Raw genomic sequence first — 12159 nt, forward strand, 5'->3', positions numbered from 1 at the left:
GTTCCTTTTTCTCCACATCCTCTCCAGCATCTGTTGTCTCCAGATTTTTTAATGATCGCCATTCTAACTGGCGTGAGATGGTATCTCAATGTGGTTTTGATTTGCATCTCTCTGATGATCAGTGATGATGAGCATTTTTTCATATGATTGTTGGCCTCATATATGTCTTCTTTCGTAAAGTATCTGTTCATATCCTTTGCCCACTTTTGAATGGGCTTGTTTGTTTTTTTCCTGTAAATCTGTTTGAGTTCTTTGTAAATTCTGGATATCAGCCCTTTGTCAGATGGGTAGACTGCAAAAATTTTTTCCCATTCTGTTGGTTGCCGATCCACTCTAGTGACTGTTTCTTTTGCCGTGCAGAAGCTGTGGAGTTTGATTAGGTCCCATTTGTCTATTTTGGCTTTTGTTGCCAATGCTTTTGGTGTTTTGTTCATGAAGTCCTTGCCTACTCCTATGTCCTGGATAGTTTTGCCTAGATTTTCTTCTAGGGTTTTTATGGTGCCAGGTCTTATGTTTAAGTCTTTAATCCATCTGGAGTTAATTTTAGTGTAAGGTGTCAGGAAGGGGTCCAGTTTCTGCTGTCTGCACATGGCTAGCCAGTTTTCCCAACACCATTTGTTAAACATGGAATCCTTTCCCCATTGCTTGTTTTTGTCAGGTTTATCAAAGATTGTATAGTTGTATGTATGTTGTGTTGCCTCCGGTGCCTCTGTTTTGTTCCATTGGTCTATATCTCTGTTTTGGTACCAGTACCATGCTGTTTTGATTAATGTAGCCTTGTAGTATAGTTTGAAATCCGGTAGTGTGATGCCCCCCGCTGTGTTCTTTTTGCTTAGAATTGACTTGGCTATGCGGGCTCTCTTTTGGTTCCATATGAAGTTCATGGTGGTTTTTTCCAGTTCTGTGAAGAAAGTCAATGGTAGCTTGATGGGGATAGCGTTGATTCTGTAAATTACTTTGGGCAGTATAGCCATTTTCACGATATTAATCCTTCCTAACCATGAACATGGAATGTTTCTCCATCTGTTTGTGTCCTCTCTGATTTCGTTGAGCAGTGGTTTGTAGTTCTCCTTGAAGAGGTCTCTTACGTTCCTTGTGAGTTGTATTCCAAGGTATTTTATTCTTTTTGTAGTAATTGCGAATGGCAGTTCGCTCTTGATTTGGCTTTCTTTAAGTCTGTTATTGGTGTAGACGAATGCTTGTGATTTTTGCACATTGATTTTATATCCTGAGACTTTGCTGAAGTTGCTTATCAGTTTCAGGAGTTTTTGGGCTGAGGCGATGGGGTCTTCTAGGTATACTATCATGTCGTCTGCAAATAGAGACAATTTGGCTTCCACCTTTCCTATTTGAATACCCTTTATTTCTTTTTCTTGCCTGATTGCTCTGGCTAGAACTTCCAGTACTATATTGAATAGGAGTGGTGAAAGAGGGCATCCTTGTCTAGTGCCAGATCTGAAGAGTTCTTAATGAAGAAGAAATGTATGCTAAGATGTCAATCAGGAAACAAAATTACATATACTATATAATTTGAACTAGTATCAGAGAAAGATTAGAAATAACTATCTCTGGGTAATTAAATGATTTCTTTCCTCTTTGTTCAGCCTTTCTGGATTTTTGACATTTTTTTGGCCCTCAGAATATTTACTTTTGTAATCAGAAAAATATTTAAGAAAAAAATATTTGTAGTCCTTGTATGTGTGTGTGTTATATATGTGTGTGTGTGTGTGTGTGTGTGTGTGTGTGTGTGTGTGTGTGTATGAGAGAGAGAAAGAATGAGATTTTTTTCTTTAAAGTAAAATAAGAGAACAACAGTAACAGGCTCTAGATAAAGTTGAGTTGTGATTGTTATTTTACTGAAACATGTATAGTAACCTGATATAATAAAAGTCATTTTAACATTAACCAGATCTCTAGCTCCATATTTATCTCTATTCTATGTAACATATCTTCTCAATCTCTCTCTTTTTTTGAGACCTCTGTCACCCAGGCTGAAGTGCATGGCATGATCTCTGCTCACTGCAACCTGTACTTCCCAGGCTCAAGGGATTCTACAGCCTCAGCTTTCCGAGTAGCTGGGACCACAGGCATAAGCCACCAATGCCAAGCTAATTTTTGTGGAGACCGGGTTTTGCCGTGTTACCCAGGCTGGTTTCAAACTTCTGAGTTCAAAGCAATCTGCCCGCCTCTGCTTCCCAAAGTGCTGGGATTACAGGCATGAGCTATTGTATCCAGTCTCTCAATATCTATTTTAATGTACAGCAAGCTCCAACTAATATGATAAATGAAGACAAAATGTTCTAGTGAGTCAAATATCAGAATTAAAGGAGATCATAGCAATTTCCAATGGATAGAATGCTAGAAAAATATTTTTATTGTTCATATTCATATTAATGGACAATCACTCAGAAAAACCAAACATCTGCACATAAATACACATCACTATTTAGCTTCTTACTCATCTCCCCTTCAAAAGCATAGTAAGACATTTGAGGAATTATAAGGTGATCAAGCTAGATAATGGCAACAAAGCCATTCTGAGCACTCAACTCCAACTATGATAGGTGTTAAGACAAAGAGCTAAATATAATCCAGTCTCTGCCCTGAAGGCTCTTCAATCTAACAGAGACACAGGCATGTGGATATAGTTACACATGTACTCACTGCCCTAACCAAGAATGGACCTTTCAGCTGAGAACCATCATCCAGCCTCCTTCTCCATGTGTGCACAGTCGTTTGTGTTTGAAATCCTCTTTGGCCTTCAGAAGTTTTTGTGGATGAGTGATACATATTTAATAAGGATTTTCTAAGCTCTTCATCTCCATCCAGTTCCATGTAAAGGTCCAGCCCTTGGAGTTGAGGTCAGGTTTGAATTCTGGCCTTGCCTCTTACCGGCTCTCAGAGTTTGGGTAAATTGCAGCATCTGGTTAAGCCTGTGGTGTCATGTGTAAGGGACTGCAGCAAAGATCGTGGAGATGATGCTGGAAGGCCTTGGTGCAGACCTGGCCAATGCTTGGTACTACAGAAGTGTGGTTGTCAGGGACTTGGTCACAGCTCAAGGCTGAAGGAAAAATTTTTTAATTTTCTACAACTCAATTTCTGGCCTTAGGCTCCCATTTCACTGGACCATCCCTAGGTTATGCTGATCTTTCTGCATTTTCACACACAACTAAAAGGGTGGTGATGGTTCTCACATGTCACTGCCCTTATCTGCTTGGCCTTCTTGGGTCTGGAGGCTCTCCGAGCTTCCTTTGCCACCTAGGGCTATGGGGAGCTTCTGTGAGGCAATCCAGGTCCCTCTTCCAGATAAGCTGCATAGCCATACCGCTCTGCCATCTCAAGAGAGACTCCACTAGGTGACAGGTTAGAAGGTTTGGTGTAGTTCCCAGGTCTCTCATGCCCTCTAGAAGCTTCCTTTTCTTTTTTCCCCCTCCTCTATTCACCTACCAAATATGTTGGTTGTTTCCACAAATAACCCACCTTTTTCAGTGTCTATGAAAATATTCATCATTTTTCTAAGTGATTAGGCTTTTGTAAAGCAAAATCCAAGACGACTTGTAAGCCAGTACTGGTTTCCCCTTAGCCACAGAAATCCCTAGAGGCAATGGGCCGATTAGCTATTTACTAAAAGAGAAAAGGAAAAGAGAAGTGGAGACATACAAAAGAACAATAAAAACAAATTAATCTCATAAAGGATTATGTAGCCACAGAAGATTTGGTAAAAGCATCAGAAGAGAAATAATAATTAACATTTCACATAGTTCTGTTGTTCCGGTTTTTAAAAATAAGTCTACAGTTCATTGATACTCCTACTTTCCAGAGGTGGAACTAAATTTCCCTCCCTTCAGGTATAGGGTGGCCTTAATGACTGGCATGTAATGAATAGAAAATGGCAGAAGTGAGGAAATATCACTGAGGCGAGGTTATCACAAGACAGAGACTTGCTTTCTTGGGTGGTCTTGGCTAGCGTTCTCTCTCCCGTTCTCTCTCACACGCTCGCTCACTCTCTCTCTCGCTCATGTGCTCGCTCGCTCTCTCTGTCTCTCTCTCTTTCTCTCTCTCTCTCTCTCTCTCTCTCCTCTCTTCTTTGGATTATCTGCTCTGGGGGAAGCTAGCTGCCATGTTTCAAGATGGCCTGTGGAGAAGCCCATTGAGAAGGAACAGAGGAAGGCCCCTGGCCAACAACTTTTGAGCAACTGAGGTCTGTCACCAACTACATGAGTGGGTTTGGAAGTAGATCCTTCAGCCCCAGTTGAGATATGAGACGATCGCAGCCTTATCTGACAAAAATCTCACAAGAGACCACCCAGCTACATACATATATAAAACGAGTTGAAACCAAAGGTGGCAATCTAAGCCATCTTAACACAATTTTAATGGATGAAATTAAATTACCAGTAGAAAGTAAGTTATTCCCATGTCAGTTGAACAGAAGAGGCCATTTTCATGGCAACATACTGAAGAATCATAATAATGAAGATAAGTTTAAACAGAAGAAAGGACAGTGTGAACAATTTAACCAGTCTATAAATGGCTTAAGTGAGATGCCTGCATTATCTTGCCCAAAACCAATAACAACATATGCAAACTATGAGGTGCCCCACCCATTAAAATTGCATCTGTCTGCTGTTAGCATTACAACCCTCCTTTGGAGTTCCAAAATTTGCTTTTCTTTCCACTCTGATGTTTATATTCAAAGACTTAATTGTTGTAACTTTGAAACAATTTAAACAATGCTTTGTTAGAAAAATTACCCTTAAAAGTGTGATTTACAGACAGCATACTGGGTTAAGCATTCACAATAATCTCTATTGTCATAGCAACTTGCAGTATGAGTGGTAAGGTAACTAGAAAAATGTTGGTGATATTGGAATACAGAAAGACACATATACTACAAGTGACATGCAGTAACCTTGACATGGAAATTTTAATGAGCATTTTAAAAAGCAAAAGTCATTTTGTTTTATCTTGAAAATATGACACTATAACTGAACCAAATACAGATCTAAAACTAAACCAGAAATTACTGAGAATTTAGATATGGTTATTTGTATCATCCAAATAAGAAGTTTGGTTTCTATGTTTTCTAAGAAAAGTTAAATGTGAAAAATAATTTCCAAAGGTTATGTTTGATACCTATATGATGATTTATCTTTCTGTGTCAGGAATGTACTTAAAGGAATGAATTTGGAGCTATATTTCTATTAAAGATTATTAGGGGGAAAAACGAAATGGCATAATTACTGTGATAAAATAAAATAATGTTCTACATCCCTATTTTCTAAAATTTCAGAACTTATACCATATGCCTACATGGTTAAATACACAAAATAACCAAAGGACTCAAAACCTTAACAGAGTTCATCGAAAAGATTTTATGTGCATTCTCTAGTTCAGGTTTTATTAGTAAAAGTGGCATTTAGAAGTTCCTTCTAAAGACATGCCCTGCAGACACCTTAAAATAACACTCAGCAGCAAAAAATATTATCTTATTATCTTTGTGATAATTTCACTATCCTTCTCATAGGAGGTATATGGTAATAACAGAGTAAGCTTGGAGCAGGCAATTAAGTATATGAAGTCTTTTAAGTATAAGAAGTCTTAATGCTCAGTCTTGTTTATATATGTCACTACAATTGAAGAGAATCAAAATATGCTACTCCAAAACATGTACTTTGGCATAAATATTATTTTGAGTTGAAAATGTGTGAGATTCAACAGATGTAGAAAGAAATTTTCCCAGATCCTCCCTGATGCCTAAAAGCAGAAACTCCTGAATAATAATGACTGCCATAGAGCAGGAAGTCTTATGGCCATGAAGAAGATAGAAAGTTGGCCCTGAGATGGATGGGCACAAACAAACCTTACTTAGATAGCCTTCCATGAGTTTCCTCCATGTAGTTATCTTTCCTCAGTTTTTAGCCCCTAGAAGTCTAAAACCCCTTTTCTTTGCCTTGACATGCCTCTACAATTTATGGCTCTTGGTTAAATGGGTATATAGGCTCTCAGGACTATCTGCTTCTTGAGATTTCAATGTCTTTTCTAGGAAGTCCCTTATGTCATACAAAACATCCAATAAAACTTGTATGCCCTTTCTCCTGTTAACCTGTCTTTTGTCAATCCAACTTGCAGGGCTCCAATCAATAAACCTAAGAGAGAAAAGGAAAAATATTTTCCTCCCTTACATCATTAAAAAATTCACACCACAATTATCCCCTTTCTGGGGCACTTGATAATGAGGACTGGTATCAAGATAAGTCAGTTTTGAGTTTAGAATCTGGGGGTTACAGTATAGAAGGGGAGGTTTTCTGGGTGAAACAGAGAAATGGAGAACAACAGACAAAGGAAGAGAGATTGGGAAAAACAGAGACCCAGTCTGTTTCCACACCCACTCTCCACTGGATTGTGTTTTGGGCTCAGCTCTAGGGGAGTATGGGAGAGTCAGTTTCTGGGAGATTAGGAAAATCTCTATCTTGTTTGTCTTTCAGGCCTTTCAATTCCTGAAATAACAAGAAGAGATGTATTGCTGTGAAGGGAGGTTCAATAGGCAACCCTCTTCTGGTTCTGAATCACTTACTCAACTTCCCCAGGGCCTGGGTATATGGTTTGTCCTGAGGGTAGACCTATAAGGAAGTCCAAATGGGTACTGCCTGCCTTTTCTCTCCCCCTGCTTTATTTTTGGGAAGGAATTTAGAACACACCAATGGTTACTCCCATTTAGAATTCATATAATGTCCTTCAAGTTCAATCAGGTATAAAATGGAGGTTTCCTGACTGCTCTCATCAGTGAGCATCAACAGCATCAGCAGGAAGAAGAGCAGGGGTCACATCAGCCACCCGCCACCCTGCCATCTAATGAATGCCAATTAAGTGCCAAACACTGCCCTAGGCATTTTATAAACATTAATCTGACATATTTCTCACAGTGATCCTGTGGAATAGGCATTAGTACTCTCATTTGTTGGTTGAGAGATCCAAATCTGACAAAACAAACAAGCAGCAACACAGCTTTGCTGTTTTCTGAATTGATCTTATAAGTTGGTTCTCTTGTCATCTACATGGAATTGAAAGCTTTTTGAGAACTCACTCTGTTTTGAACTGCTTCATAGTACCTATCATAGTAACTTATTTGGGGGTTTTCTTTAATTGTCTTACTTGACAATAAAACATTGTATATGTTTACAGCATGCAGCATGTTTTAATACATGTGTACATTGAGAAATGTCTAAATCAAGTTATTTAATATATACAATACTTCATATACTTGTCTTTTTTGTGAGATACAGACTTAAAAACTGCTCTCAGCAATTTTCAAGTACACAATATATTATTAACTCTAGTCACCATGTTGTACAATAAATCTCTTGAGAAATTTCTGGTTCCAAAATGGAAGCACAGAAGCTAGCTGGCATCACTCCTCCCAACAGAAAGCCAAAAACAAATATACAGCCCCAAGATTATCAATATCTAGCAATATCCAAAACTTAAATATGAGAATGAGACAGTTCCTGGTGCCACAGAGAAGTGAAAAAACTCGAAGTTTCTGAGCAAACAGTAAGAGAATCAGACTTCCACGTCTGTGACATCCTTCCTCCAATCTGCCTGGCATGAAGTACACAGAAAATTTGCCCCTGAATCCTGGTTTCTACACTGGCAAAAGTGAGGTGAAGATGGACAACCAGCTTCCCCATCATCTTGGGTTTCATGGCAGGAGAAATGTCCTTGCCTCAGCTCCAAGAATCATCAGGAGTGCTCAAAGGGAGAAACAGCCCTGAGGATAGCAGAAGACAAAGAGGGGAGGCAGGATTACCATCCTAGGCCTTGAAACTGCTCTGTAACTCAGCCAAAGAAGATGCCAAATCAGAGTGGCTGTTCAGCAGCACCATGTCCTACAGGTCCCCTGGGCATGACACCCTAGCCAGGCTTCCCACTCTATCAGGATATTCCCTTTGGGACCTTTACCATTTGGGACTGAGGGCACTTCGATTGTTTACCAGAACCTAGACAAACATATGCTCAACGCACCATCTAGTGCTCAAAGGGAGGCAGTGAACTAGTGGTGACAGAGAAAAGAGAAAATCAACGGGTAAATTATAAAGAAACCACTCCCTTATTATTGAAGCACTATTCACAACATACAAAGTATTGAAATTAACCTGTGGTCATCAAGGATAAATATATTTATAAACTTTGGTTATATATACACAATGGAATATTGTTTAGTTATAAAAAAGATTGAAGTCCTGTCATTTGTAGCAACATGGATGGACCTAGAGCTCATTATTTTAAATGAAATAAGCCAAGCACAAAAAGAAGAATATTGTATTTCTTACTCATATGTGGAGCTAAAACAGTGAATCTCATGAAGATAGAGAGTAGACTGGTGCTTACCAGAACCTGGAAAGGATAAGGGGAAGATGAAGATGAGTTGATTAATGGATACAGAGATACAGTTTGACAGAAGAAATAAGACCTACTGTTTGACAGATAAGTAGGGTAGCTCTAGGTTATAATAATTCGTTATATATTTCAAAATAGCTAGAAAAGAATAATTTTTCCTAGCATAAGGACAAATATTTAAGGTGATGGGTATTCCAATTACACTGATTTGATCTGTATAAATCATATGAATGTATTAAATTGTAACATGCACCCCCAAAACATGTACATATCAAAAAAATTTTAATTGGCAATCATGAAAAAAAATTTAGTGTATTTGAAGACAAGTGAATAGAAGTCATCTAAATTGAAGCACAGAAAAAGTAAGAATTTTAAAAAATAAACAGACCTGATTTACATGTGGAATAATATCAAGCATTTAACATATCTGTAACTGGAGTCCCAGAAAGGAGAGGGAAAAAAATCAAGCAAAAAGTATATTTTAAAAACATGGGCCAAAATTTTTCTATATTACAGCAAAAACAGATTTGGGTTGCTTGGTGGATTCCAAATAGGATAAAAACAAATAAAACCACACCTAGTAACATTATAAGAAAATTTAAAGAAAGAAAATGAAGCCTAAACTCTTAAAAGCAGCCAGGGTTTTAAAAGACTCATCCCATAAAGGGATCAATCATAATTATTATGGTTTTCTTTTCTTTAGAAAGTAGAATCCAGATGACAATGAAACATCTACTCTTAGAAAAATTCTTTATGATGGAGTAGCTACCACTTCAACTTAATATTATTTCCATTACAACTATTTTTAAAATATCACATGCAAGTTACTTAAGAAGCAATATAACATGGCCAGGCTCAGTGGCTTATGCCTGTAATCCCAGCACTTTGGGAGGCTGAGGAGGGTGAATCACCTGAGGTCAAGAGTTTAAAACTTGTCTGGCCAACATGATGAAACCCCATCTTTACCAACACACAAAAATTCACCAGGCACGGTGGTGTGCAACTGTAGTCCCAGCTACTTGGGAAGCTGAGGCACAAGAATCACTTGAACCCAGGAGGCAGAGGTTGCAGTTAGCTGAGATTGTGCCACTGCACTCCACCTAGGTGACAGAGGGAGACCTTGTCTAAAAAAAAAAAAAAAAAAAAAAAAAAAGCAATACAGAGAGTAAAGGAAAAATATTTTTCTCCCTTACATCATTAAAAAATTCACACCAAAATTTTCCCCTTTCTGAGGCATTTAATAATGAGGACTGGTATCAAGATAAGTCAGTTTTAAGTTCAGAATCTGGGGGTTACAGTACAGAAGGAGAGGTTTTCTGGGTGAAACAGAGAAATGGAGAACAACAGACAAAGGAAGAGAGATTGGGAAAAACAGAGACCCAGTCTGTTTCCACACCCACTCTCCACTGGATTGTGTTTTGGGCTCAGCTCTAGGGGAGTATGGGAGCTCACTGGAAAACACCATAAAATTATGATAAGATATAAATATTTTCAACAGAAATTGAAACCCAAAGATGTTCTGCTAAGTCTGTTTTCATGCTGTTGATAAAGACATACCCAAGACTGGGCAATTACAAAAGAAAGGGGTTTAATGGACTTTACAGTTCCACATGGCTGGGGCTGGGGAGACCTCACAATCATGGCAGAAGGTAAGGAGGAGCAAGTCACATCTTACTTGGATGGCAGGAGGCAGAGAAAGAGCCTGTGCAGGGAAACTCCCCCTTATAAAACCATCAGATCTCATGAGACCCATTCATTATTGTGAAAACAGTATGGGAAAGATCTGTCCCCATGATTCAATCACCTCCCACTGGGTTCCTCCCACAACACCTGGGAATTCAAGATGCAATTTGGGTGAGGACACAGCCAAACCTTATCAGATGATTAATGGGTACAAAAAAAATAGAAAGAATAAAAAAGACCTACTATGTGATAGCACAGTAGGGTGACTATCATCAATAATAACTTAATTGTATATTTTTAAATAACTCAAAGAATGTAATTGGATTGTTTTAACTCAAAGGATAAATGCTTGACAGGATGGATACCCCATTTTCCACGAGGTGCTTATTTCACATTGCATGCCTCTATCAATATATCTTATGTACCTCATAAATATATATAACTACTATATATCTACAACATTTTGTTAAAAATTTAAAAAACAATAAATGAAATTAAATACACAAATAACTATAATTCAAGACCTATTGCAAAAACAAAAATCTAACCAAAAAATTATCTTTTTATTGTTTTTTGTTTGTTTGTTTTTGAGATGAAGTCTCGCTCTGCCACCCAGGCTGGAGTATAGTGGCGCAATCTCAGTTCACTGCAACCTCTGCCTCCCAGGTTCAAGCAATTCTCCTACTCAGCCTCCCGAGAAGCTGGGATTGCAAGCATGCACCACCAGACCCAGCTAACTTTTTTTTTTTTTTTTTTGTATTTTTAGTAGAGACAGGGGTTCACCATGTTAGCCGGCTGATCTTGAACTCATGACCTCAGGTGATTCACCAACCTCAGCCTCCCAAAGTGCTGAGATTACAGGCCATGGTGTAATGGCCTGTAATTAAAGGAGAACAAGACCATCTCTAGTTGCAGAGATTAAGAAAATCTTCAGAGCATTTGAAATAGACTTTGAAGGATGAGTAGAATTTTCCTAGGGAAGAGCATGGAGCTGACAGTATGTGCAGAGGCACAAAAGTAGAAAACCATGGAGTGGAGGAGAGCGCAATGCAATTATTCAGTTCATCTCTATCATTAGTGACTATCAGAGGAGTTGTCAGAAATACCTTGAGCAGGCAAATTGAGGCATCCTGTGAGGGGATGTGTAGGTCATCCCAAGGACTCAGAACATTATTCTACAGGTTATAGGAAGTCATTTGCCACCTGCCAGGGCTCTGGCAGAATCAAGCTACATTCCTGGGGAAGATGAATGTGGCAGATGGGCTAGAGGCAAGAGAGACCTTAATCCAGAGTCTCATGTGAAAACACCCTGCTCACCTGGAGGATCACAGCATGACAGAGATTAAACACGGATGCTACTGCAACAGAAGGTAGAGTTAATTCCCAGGAACATCCTGCTAAGGAACTCCATAACTGTCTAAAGTTATATGCAGAATGCTGTTAGGGTTATGGGTTGATTTGCATATAAACACAAGTAGCATCTGGTTATCAAAGGGCTGGATGCCCAGTAAAAATCAAAGCACAAAAAAATCACCAACATATACCCTAGAATAAAGTAGATGTGACAGAGGAATTTTTCCATCTTCCAGGGCATGACCTGATACCACCTGGCCAACAGTAGCTGAACAGGGTAAGATAGGAGCAGCTGGAACTTGGACATCAACACAACTGCTGGGATGGAGACATACTGAACAAACTCAGCTTCAGGTGAAAAAGAAAGTCTAGTTTGGCAAAAGGAATATAGAATCGACAAAGTCCAGCCACCCACTAAAGGAAAATATCCAAATAAGCCATCTCACTCTCAGGGACTCCAACACTCAGTTACACTGTGCTCTACCTGTGGCTAGAACAGGAATAGGAGAATCCAGAAATAGCAAATAATCAAAGATACAAGCAAACAGGCAGGCCACATGGGCACCAGCACACTCTGTCATCACACAGAAGAGCTCTTTCCTGTGTTATGGAAACTCCGTAATACAGGGAGACCTCTCCAGGGTCACCTGCTGCCTTTTTCCTGAATTTGTGCCTTGCTCTGAATGCAGGCATCTAGCAGAGCTTACTCAGGTTAACAGCAGG

The sequence above is a fragment of the Callithrix jacchus genome, chromosome 4, assembly GCF_049354715.1.
Source record: "Callithrix jacchus isolate 240 chromosome 4, calJac240_pri, whole genome shotgun sequence".
Lineage (NCBI taxonomy): Eukaryota > Metazoa > Chordata > Mammalia > Primates > Cebidae > Callithrix > Callithrix jacchus.